This window comes from Mixophyes fleayi, chromosome 2 (genome assembly GCF_038048845.1).
Source record: "Mixophyes fleayi isolate aMixFle1 chromosome 2, aMixFle1.hap1, whole genome shotgun sequence".
Classification (NCBI taxonomy): Eukaryota; Metazoa; Chordata; class Amphibia; order Anura; family Limnodynastidae; genus Mixophyes; species Mixophyes fleayi.
Window position 1 is genome coordinate 122,174,267 of NC_134403.1, and position 12,589 is coordinate 122,186,855.

Below are 12,589 nucleotides of genomic sequence, written 5' to 3' on the forward strand. Positions count from 1 at the left end.
TTAGCTGATTCCTATCTGCTACTGCTGTCGGATCTCAGACCGTCTCAACTCTCCTGTGTTCATCGTGTATGCACTTAGCTGATTCCTATCTGCTACTGCTGTCGGATCTCAGACCATCTCAACTCTCCTGTGTTCATCGTGTCTGCACTCAGCTGATTCCTATCTGCTACTGCTGCCGGATTCCAGACCACCTCAACTCTCCTGTGTTCAGCGTGTCTGCTCTCCGCTGCCTCTGTTACTACTGTCGGGTTCCAGACCGTCTCAACTCTCCTGTGTTCATTGTGTCAGCTCTCCACTGATTCCTATCTGCTACTGCTGCCGGATTCCAGACCGTCTCTACTCTCCTGTGTTCAGCGTGTCTCCCCTCCGCTGCCTCCGCTACTACTGCCGGATACCAGACAGCCTCAACTCGCCCGTGTTCATCATGTTTCCAGTTTTACTTACTACTGATTCCTGAGTATTGCTCCTTTGATTACCGGATACCTTTCGTGCGCTGCACCAACCTGATTACCGCTTCCATCCTCCAGTGGTCTCTCCTCCTGTCGGCGTTCAGCCGTTCAGGTATCCCTGCACTTCTCCTTGACAGCCTACTCTCCTGAACCGCGGTATGCATACTTTCCATTGACTTTGCTATTGTGTTGCATATCCGTCTGGACTGTGTTGTGTTCATCTCCGGAGTCTTCCATCTACTGAAGCTATTGTTACTATTGACTTTGTTTCCTATTACCTGGATCTCTATAGTGACTTTGTATACTTCAAGCAGTGCTTGTCAGTTATTATTGTATTGTGGTTATCATCGTGGGATTTAGTTCCGTGTGCCGCCCGTGTATCCTCTGTATTCCATTCATCTCCTCGTGCCCCTCCTCACATATATATAGCAGTGGTACAACTTGCTGAACGCAGACCACTGACTCCTGTTTCCCATTAGCACCAGTTTCAAGTATCCTTTCACATAAGCAGTGGTACAACTTGCTGTACGCAGACCACTGACTTCCCCGTTACCTACTTGCACCTGGAACCCATTCCTTCACTATAGACAGTGGTACAACTTGCTATACGCAGACCACTGACTTTCACTACCTCCTCTCTACTCCTGGACATTCCTCCTCACTATAGCAGTGGTACAACTTGCTGTACGCAGACCACTGACTCTCCTCACGTTTACTTGTCCATCTGGTTCCTCGTGTTCATACATCTAGTCATTACCAGTTGCTGCTAGTCATAAACTTTCCTTGAGCATTCTCTCACTATCTGCTGATTCTCCTGTTCCGTTGTCACCCTGCTACCAGAGGACCATTGTACCAGCTATATTACTCTGGTAAGAACATCATCTGGTGATATCCTGGGCAAAGACTCCTAGTGCCCGTGACAAGGATGATGGAGAAAGAAAAGGAGTTTGGAGAGAAGTATGGTGACAGTAAATAGGAGAGTCTGTAAATTGAGTAGGTTCATGATGGAGAGATGTGAATGAATGTGTATTAGCTAGGGCAGGTAATGAGAGAGTAGAAAGGAAACCAAATTGTGTGGGGCAATGGAAGAGGTGAAGGATACTTTACCGCCCGCTGGCTGGGGTTAATGGAGTAGGCAGATCTCTGAATGATGTATTGCTGGTCTGTTGTTTTGTTTGTCTATCACTTAGGCAGTAATTCTTTTAGCTGTAGTTTTTGAGACACTATTTCTAGGTATTTCCAATTACTCAATAAGCTTCAACTGCCTGGTTTGCATAAATCATCGCTCCAGAATCCACTGCTTGAGAACCAGTAAGGCACAACATTTGTCTGTTTGTTACATTGTAGTTGGTTAGGGCATTTCAAAACAAGAGTAATTCCAAAATAAAAGATTTTCAAAAAGCACCATTCAGGGGAAGGATATATGTTCAATACTTTTAATAGTCTCCTGAGCACTGAGCACATTTGTTTAGAACGGGCATCTGTGAAAGAAAGGCACTTGTTAGGGAGGTTATCAAGAGGACTACAGCACTAGGACTTCCATGAAGTTTGTCTTTCATGACAGACATGGGAGAAAATGTTCATTGGATTAGAATAATCTGCATCACCAATTTGCTTTTTATGGGAGGGTGACAAAAAGAAAAAAATAGATAAAATAATGCCTACAATTTGCCAGAAACAGCAGGTAGGATGATTCTATGTGCTGCTGAGACCAAGATTTACTTTTTAGCCTCACCACTAAGTGTAATTCTAGGTGCAATGCTAACCTTGTGCATCATCCCTAAAACACTTCCCTTACTATGAAGTATGGTATCAGGCCCATAATGCAATGGGGATGCTTCTTTGTTACATGTACTGGACAACTTGTCAAAATAGAGTACAAAATGGATGGAGCAAGATGGAAAAAAATCTTGGAGTAAAAAGCTGAAAAGCTCAAGCCATTTACAAGTCCCTGCACTTGGAAGAAGATGTATATTCTAGCAGGTCAATTACTTACCCAAATAGGCACATAATATAGTTGTACTTGCACCTAAATGTTCTTCTACAAATTATTAAAACATTATTGCTTTTTATTGTCAGAATGGAAAAGTAAAACATAACATAAAGTTTGTACACACTTTTCTTGTGACGCTAACGCTTCAGTAACAGAGACCAGCTCCCTAGACACCGGACACCATAGGGCGTCAGTCACGCTATACAAAAGAAAAATACAGGTTTAAATAGCTTACCCTCCTCCCACAGCCCTGAATTGATGGACCGATGACAAGCCCACCTTACCTTTAAAAAAAGAGTCCTCTACAGGTGCTTTGTTTGTTGGCAAACCATGCCCATTGTCACTATATATTAGTTGTACGTGAAACCAGTCCATTATGCACTACATTTGACAAATGAAGTATGAATTATTGACAAATAAAGTATAGATATGTGAGATTTAGCAAGAATGTCTATATCCCAAAACAGAAGTGCCATGGTTGCTACCTTGTCAGTATTGTAGCAGTCTGGCTCATAAAAAATTGCTCTCAGCTTTAATTTTATTAATTGGATAGATACATAAAAGACATATGAAAAGCAGTATTTTTGCCATAAAAGGTGCCAACCATAGTGACAGGAGAGGGTAACTCTCCTGTCAAAGCAAGTAGATCAATATAGAGCAGGGGTAGGCAACCTGCAGCTCTCCAGGTGTTGTGAAACTACAAGTCCCAGCATGCTTTGCCAGTAGATAACCAGCAGATAGGTGGCAAGGCATGCTGGGATTTGTAGTTTCACAACCCCTGGAGAGCCGCAGGTTGCCTACCCCTGATATAGAGGATTTACAGAACATAGGGTTACAGAACATAGGGTTATTTTACTACAAATTGCTTGTGGAAAGTGCAGCAACAAGCATAACATTTTTTCTGAAAGTAAAAGAAAGATAAAAATGTCAATAGTTGAACGTATAAAAGAACGGTTGGAACTAATAAGACTATAAAGATAGGAATAAGAGGCAGTGGTTAACTTTTAGTGAAGAAGTCATAGCAGGGAGGCAATTTCAAAAAGGATACAGAACATAGCTACTTTGCGAGCACAAAATTGTTTCTAAAAAGAGCAGCAATAAGTTTGACATTTTAAAATATTGGTTGTTCGTGTACCCAAGTTTAATGGAAAAATATTGCTAAAACTCAGGATTTTCCATTACAAAAGAACATCTTACAATATGTACTGGTGGTCATATGTAAAATGAAATTGTAGATTAATGTATTTTAAACTGCATCATCACCATCAACATTTTTTTAAATAGCGCAGCAGATTCCGTAGCGCTTTACAATTGGGAACAAGCAGTGATAAAAGAATAATGGGTAATACATACATACAGTGAGGTAAGAGGGCCCTGCTTGCAAGTTTACAATCTATGGGACAATGGTTTGATACACAAGGGTAAATGCTACATCATATTGAATATTTGTACAGCTAGAATGCAAAGGTTACAAAGTATTTAGTGGGCTGTATGCTTATTCACACAACTTTGTAGGTCAGATGGTTGTTGTCTTGTGTTAGCTGTGTAGAGCATGGTAATAGGGTAACCTAGGGAGATTAAGAGGGGAGAAGAGGAATATTATAAGCTTGTCTGAAGAGGTGGGTTTTCAGAGAACGCTTGAAGGTTTGAAGACTAGAGGAAATTCTTGTGGTGCGAGGAAGTGAATTCCACAAAGTGGGTGCAGCTCGAAAAAAGTCCTGTAACCAGGAATGGGAGGAAGTAATGTCAGTGGAAGAGACGCAGATCTTGTGCAGAACAGAGGTGTCTAGATGGGAGATATTTTGATATAAGTGAGGAGATGAATGTCGGTGTAATTTTGTTGATGGCCTTGTATGTTAGTATAGGAATTTTATATTGCATTCTTTAAGAAACAGGCAACCAATGTATAGACTGACAGAGTGACTCAGCAGACGAAAAATGGTTTGCAAGGAAAATAAATCTAGCAGCTGCATGCAAAATAGATTGTAGGGGCTTGAGTCTGATTTTGGGAGGACCAGTAAGGAGAGAATTACAATAGTAACAAAAAGCAATAAGGGGCGCTGTATCCAACAGTTTCTATTTATTGAATATAATAGCAATAGCAAAATCGTTAAATGCAATAAAATAATTATACAAAATCAACATTCAGTGGACATCAAGTGATCCCAAATACAAATCCCCTAAGGATCACAGTATAAAAATGCAACTCACGGGCAACAAATCAGCTGATGCACATGAGCAATAACTCATAGAAAAGGAATATATAACACACACTTGATAGTGGTTCACAGAAACACCTTGATAGATGGTTAAATGCAAATACTTGTAGTGCTTAATAACATACATACAACCGCTGCAGCGGTGTAGATGATTCAAATCCCTAAAAATAAAGGGAACAAGCAATGTCCAGATTAGCACTAATAAACTCTCCTTGTTTCAAGGGCAGATTTAACTTTTCATGCAACAAACGGTGTATAGCATTCATTAATAAAATATTCCTTTGGTATAATTGTAATGATTTATCAAGTGCAGAAGTGCCGCTGAGGCGGTTAATTACAATGGAGGGTCCTTTGTAATGGATAAGCGTTGATGATTTATATCAGATGTAAGCTCTCCAGATTCTGTTAATATTAATCGGCAAAACAGTTAGACTTTAGCATGCAGCAATTGCAGCAACAGTAATAAAAAGTCTTTAGCGCAATAATCCAGCGCTTGATAGCCAATAAGATAACACAGTTAGACTTTAGCATGCAACAACTGCAGCAACAGTAATTAAAGTCTTTAGTGCAATGATCCAGCGCTTGATAGCCAATATAGATAACACGGAGGCCATATATACAATCGCTTCATCCACTTACTTTAGCAATCCATTGAATACCCCGGGGTACAGGAAAACGATGTCCAGATGTTGTATTAAAATCCAATAATGTTCTAAAATCCAATAGTGTGCTGACGCGTTTCTCCGTGTTACACACAGTTTCATCAGAGTGGATGAAGCGATTGTATATATTGTCTAAGAGTCTTCAAAATATACACAATATCAAAAATAAGTGCATGTGCAATTATATAAATAAGCACTCTGCGCTATTTCCTTAAAATAAATGTATACCATAAGTTGTTTATACGTGATCCAGTCACAATGTTCTTGTGCGATGAGAGGGAGAATAGCAAGACAAAAGAACCTTTGAACACCGCAAAGGTTGACTATGCATGTCATGGTAATCATGTGACTCTTATCAAACTGTAAGTCATTCCTAGCACCTTGAATCACGGAACAATTGATAACTCTTGTGTTTTCCTACAAGTTACCAGAGTGATATATGTTAAAGGAAGACCTTTAGAGGGTATTGCACTCCTTAATAGAAGGACAGAAACATTATAATTAATTTCCAACCAGATCAGTGACAAGGATCTGTATATATATATATATATATATATATATATACACAAGTTAACCCGTGCATTCTAGTCAAATCAAGCTACTTAAGGTCTTAAAAAGGTTCTTGTCATGGATTTGGGCCTAGCCCAGGCCTCCTCAGGGGAAGAGCGTTACTTTTCGACGCAAGCGCCCTTTTTAATGTGTGTTCATGTGGTAAAATTACCTCACGAAAATGAGTTTGAGCCCTCCACTCGTAAATTTAGCCTTTACTACCCCTCCCACGGGGGGAAGGGAGAATGATGGAAGTTAACTGACTTCACTATTCTAATTTTTTTGTCAAATAATGTCAGTATACCAAATTTCAGGTCAATTGGATGAGCCCTTTCTGAGAAAATAGTTTTTTCCACACACACACACACTAACACACGTCGCTACACATGTGTGTTCATGAGGTAAAATTACCTCACGAAAATGAGTTTGAGCCCTCAACTCGTAAATTTAGCCTTTACTACACCTCGCACGGGGGGAAGGGGGGATGATGGATATATTAGATAATGCTAAGAATTTAGTAGGTCCGTGTTTAACTCCGCCCAGCAGGTGGCGCTGCAGCTTGTTTTTTTTGTTTTCCACACACAGACTAACACACGCCGCTAGGCTTTTATATTATAGATACAAACACACACATATGCTGATGGATGCTTAAGGAACAACTGTTCTTAAAATTTTGAGTGAGATGTAAGCTTTATCTTTACTTGATATAAAATAATCCTTTGACGGAGAGGCAGGGCCGGTGCAAGGTTGCCCGGCACCCTAGGCAAAGCTTAAGGTTGCCGCCCCCCCCCCCTCCCTGCCCAATAAAAAAAAAATCCAATTTCCCAGCCACTAGCACACTTAAAAATAATAACTCTTACCTCCTCTTGGCTGACTACAATGCAGTCCAGATGTCTGACGCAGCACTGATGTCTGATGCAGAATGCTGTCCAGGCTTCACTACTGCCCAGGAGCAAACACAGGATATCTAGAGGGGAGGCTCCAAATGCTAGACTTCAGAACAAAACAAACGAAAGGAAAGAAAACATGACATCACTCACCTGTTACACACTGTCATGTACCCCGCTGTTTACCAACTTCACTCACACATGCCCCCCTGCCCACTACTTGGCTTTTTTTTTTAGTATTTGGCCACTACTTGGCTCTCCTCTGTTGCTGTCTATTAATGTATTCTGTAGATGATATATTAAATATACTAACACATGCAAATAAATAGAGAAAGGTAATCTAAATGACAGATAATCTAGACCGTTCTATTTTATTTGCATTTGTTAATGTATTCTGCAGATGTAAAATTAATTATACTAATAGAGGGCAACAAAGGAGAGCCAAATAGAGGGCAAATACTAAAACACATAAACTATCCTAGAGTAGCCCCAGCAAGGTGAATTAAAGCTGTGCTTCATTATGCATAGCTGCATTTTGTCACGGCACTATCTTAGTACAAAGACCCCATAGTCTCTAACTTAAGGACATTTCTAAGTGTAATCCCCCGTCTCCCTATTTTCTCCAGCCTCCTCCTCCCCCCCAATTTTCTGTAGCATCCATTCTCCCCCCTTTCTGTAGCCTCCATTCCCCCCTCTTTGTATAGCCTCCATTCTCCCCCCTTTGTATAGCCTCCATTCTCACCCCCTTTGTATAGCCTCCATTCCCCCCCCCATTCTGTAGCCTCCATTCCCCCCCATTCTGTAGCCTCCATTCTCCCCTTCCCCTTTGTATAGCCTCCATTCTCCCCCCTTTGTATAGCCTCCATTCTCCCTTCTTTGTATAGCCTCCATTCCCCCCCCATTCTGTAGCCTCCATTCCCCCCCGTTCTGTAGCCTCCATTCTCCCCCCCCTTTGTATAGCCTCCATTCCCCCCCGTTCTGTAGCCTCCATTCTCCCCCCTTTGTATAGCCTCCAGTCTCCCCCCTTTGTATAGCCTCCATTCTCCCCCCTTTCTGTAGCCTCTGTTCTCCCCCCTTTGTATAGCCTCCATTCTCCCCCCTTTCTGTAGCCTCCATTCCCCCCCGTTCTGTAGCCTCCATTCTCCCCCCCCCTTTGTATAGCCTCCATTCTCCCCCCTTTGTATAGCCTCCATTCTTCCCCCTTTGTATATCCTCCATTCTCCCCCCTTTGTATATCCTCCATTCTCCCCCCTTTGTATATCCTCCATTCTCCCCCCTTTGTATATCCTCCATTCTCCCCCCTTTGTATATCCTCCATTCTCCCCCCTTTGTATAGCCTCCATTCTCCCTCCTTACTGTAGCTTTCATTCCGGCCCCCCCTTTCTGTAGCCTCCGTTCTCCCCCCTATGTATAGCATCCGGTCCTGCTACAGTGCAGCACCGCATTATTTCGGGCGGACGAGCGGGCGGGCGGGCGATCTGCCCTAGGCGATCGCACCGCCAGCATTTATTTCTAAATTATTACTAGGTCCCCCGCTTCAGTGCCGCCCTCCAGAGCCCGGCGCCCTAGGCAACTGCCTAACCTTGCCTAATGGGAGCGCCGGGCCTGCGGAGAGGACTGAATCAGATGCACATTCAGACAGCCCATATTATCTGTTGACACTGGCACACTACTGCAAAGCCATCTTTTCTTCACTTATTTGAAATACTAGTCCTATTGTGTTAGCCTGTGGGTAAACTGTACTGGCACCTAACTTTCTCTGTTCTGATCCATTTCTTTCAGACTCATTTTACAAAGCCCCTGGAAGCTAATTGAAATGATCCGTATACTGTTAGTAAAAAATGTTTTGTTCAGAACAACATAAATAAATGCTGAACTGTTATATATATGGTTACATTGCAGTGCATAAAACTGATATCACTAGTTCTACTGTCCTGCCAAAGTCAGAACTTTTTGCCAATTTTCACTGGCTAAGATGCTTTTGTATGGTTTACCAATTTACTTGACAGAGACAATAAATGTTCCATTTCAAATACATTATTTCTGTCTTTTTGACTAATATGCTTTTGTCTTGTCATGCTCCATCCCCAACATGTATTTCACAACAATTTTATCACTTTTTCTTATCTGGTTTATGATTACCTCCAAAAAGATATATCTTATAGGTACATTTTGATCAAAATTGAGCACATCACAAAGGGTTAAATCAGGAACAAATTGTTTTCGCTCAAAGTTCGGTTTGCAAACCAGCAATTTGCTACAAACCACATTTGGTCTGCCACATATTGGATGTAAATTTACCCAATCCGCAGATCAATAAATAAAGTGATTTAAGTTTGAAAACTGTATCCAATTTATGGCAGATTTAAAATCGCAAAATAAATCGCAATGTGATACATCCATCCCCAAGCTTAGTTATCCAAATTCAGGATTTTGGTTTCCATTTAGTTTGATACTGTGATGACTTTCATCATCATCATCATCATCATCATTGTTTACTTATAGGGCTTCACCTATTCTATAACGTCAGGCAATCGACATGGAGAAAAGACTTCCATGAGTACAGTTAAGCATACTAACAAATACATGAAGACAGTTACGCAAGTAGCAACGTTAGGTTCAAATAGAGAATGGGCGGTAATAAACGTGGACAATTTCAGTGCATGCGCACAAACAAACAACAAAGCACTTATACAAATTTTGTCAAAAGACCGGACAAGGGATGTACGATGTAGGTAGACAGTGGATGAGCAACAGACATAAGGTAGAGAGAGGACACTGCTCATGAGAGCTTACATTCTAAAGAAATCTTTCTTTCGTGGTTTATTAACATATTGCCATTGCCATGATTTTTTAATTATTTTTTTTGTACTTCTTGATCTACTGCAACTGAATGCTATCAAGCTCTAGAAATATATATATATGTTAAAAACATTCATGAACAATTTAAAATTCAACTTACAGTTTTTTACATTCAGACTTACAACCGTATATCTATACAAACCACAAAATAGTAAACCCTTCTCAGTACGTACCCTACTGTTAAGGTTCTAAAATATATCCTATATGATAACTGGAGCTAAAGGTTTAGACCTGGGTATACCCATCATAAAAATGTAGGAAATACTCCTGATTTTTCATGCCACACAAATATTTTTATTCACGTCAGCAAAACAGCCATACTTTCATGTTTAAATTAAAAGGAATTACTGAGCATGCACTGCTGGTCATTTTATAAAAGCAAAAACCCATAAGGAAAAATTATAATCTCAGTGCTAGGCATTGCTACTCATGTATTTATTAAGACGTTAGATTAAGTGTCTACATCCATAGTAATAAAACCACATATACAACGATTCATAGAAAGCACTAAAATATTGTATCCTCTTTTATTATTGTCATCGACAATAAATGTAAGTAACAAATGGTGTACTGTTTTTCTTTTTGCAGCAATTTTATGTTTAATTCTCCTTTCTGGCAATGGGCATATACTGTAAGAGTCAATATGCAATACAACCTATAAAGGATACTCTCCATTGTTAGCAGGTGATATTAGCTATAACTGAAATTTTGATTGTTTCTTCAACGCTCATGATAGCATAATTTATAGATTACATTTTTGTGTACAGCTAACACACAGGTAATGAATACTTGCCAACTCTCCCTGAATGTCAGGGAGACTCCCTGAAATAGGGGTGATCTCCCTCACTCCCTGAAGAGTCTGGCATTCTCCCTGATGCTGAGCCAGTATAAGACATGGTTGGTTTTGCCATCTGTAGCACAATTCAGAAATTGTGTCCTATGTCCATGTATTGATGCCTATGGAGCTGGCCATTTTCATGGAGACCAAGATTTAATCAAAGACTGACAAGTAAGACAACATGACTTCAGTAATGGAGACAGAAATGTAAAAGACACTTCAGTCTCTAGAGATTCATTAGCTGCTTTTCTTTAATGCATAGTTGCCTACTCTCCCAGAATGTCCGGGAGACTCCCGCATTTCTGGGAGACCTCTCGGTCTCCCGAGAGTGTAGGTTCTCGTCCCAGCTATAGATAAGTGGCGAGGCGGGGATTAATTATGCAAAATTCGTCGAGACCCACCACCCCACGCCCACCTCCCCCGGGATCTCCCTGAAGCCAACGATGAAGAGTTGGCAAGTATGAGGTAATGCTAATATTAGTATAAACTCTTGCAATAACTGTTTGCATAAATAATTAGCTCTGATTTGTATAATGTATTATTACTTTCATTATAGGAGAGTATAAGGGGAAGATGAAGAAAAGAATGAATTTTCAAATACTGATTGTCTGCAAAAACATAGGACAATGGTGGCCAACATGTTTCTTACAAAGTATTTATCAAATTTGGTGAATTCAAGTAAAAAATAATGTTTACTGCATTAGGTAGTAATTTGGGGACCACTCTGTTCCAACATTTTTCAAAAATATAGGAACACTTTCATTGTGCACAACTGAGTGTATACAACATTAAAGTAAGACATAATCTCACTGCATAGTGAATGTTATCCAAGTTTGCTGGATAATACATGAGGGAAAAATATAAAAGTTTATGAATTGACTTTGGTTGACTGCAATATCCTCAATGAAAAGGAAAAACACATTTTAGAAGGATTAGAAATGAAATTCAAAGGCCAGTGTTTATGTGACACCATAAACCAAAATTGGCTCCTGTGAGCTTTTATTTTCAATGCAACCGTCCAATGTCAGTTATTATTGTTTGACAATTACCTGTTTAAAGCAGAATTTTAATAAGACAAAAAAGGTAAATGAGAAATAATACCCTGGGGTGACACTCAGGTACGTCTTCTCACAGGTGTTGGAATCTGCAGGCTGGCAGGATTTCAAACACATGGGGAATAAACACAAAAAAAAAATCACAACTCTTTGAATATGTGCAGACATGAGACAACAATTACTTACACCTCTTGGACTTTTTTTTAAGAGCTATGTCTAAAACATAAATATAAAGCTTATAATTCATGTATTATTATGAGTTCACTGTCTATTTCAGGACAAGTTTCTAGCTGTCACTGCAAATGATCCAGAAATATTGTGCTATGAAAATTGTCAGCTGACACTGTATATACTGCAAAGGAAGTCTAAATAAAAATAATGTGTTGGTGGCTTCCATTCAAAGGGGTAGTGTTTTAACGCTGCCACACATCATCTGCAGTATTTACTATTTAACAGTTTGCGATGTTCATTAGTTTCAAAAGCCATAAATCACATGCGGTTTACGGGCAACTGCCATTATTAATGTAAAAAATAAGTAGTATTGGGTCCCTTAGCTGATGGGTAACAGGGACACAAAATATAGTGCCCCTTTATAAATAATAATAAAATATAGTGCCCTCATAGATAGAATTAAATCATATAGTGCTTCCGTAGTTATGTTATGATTTAAATTAATAGTTCCCCTATTATTTTCCATGGTGTAGTGGTATGTTTGATTACTTGCCTACATTCTTCTTGTTTTCTTGATCCACTATAATCCTTTGGGAGAAAACCCCCCACAGAAACTAAGCAAACACCTCCCGAGGAGCCAGATCTTTGTTATTGTGCTAACAGGTGCATGCCTATTGGAAATGCATCTTGATAGCAGCAAGGTCCTAGCTCTTAAGAATCCCTAGATGAGTTGGTCATACCATGCTTTGCATTTACCAAACTCAAGAGGGGTTTTAGTCTTAATTAAAAAAACAACTAAATTTTGTCCTCAAGTATATCCAGACTGGTCATTATGGTAGGTATAGGGCCATTGTTGATTCTTCCCCTCTAATAATTCTCCTCTTTTCTATACCTCCCCTATGCT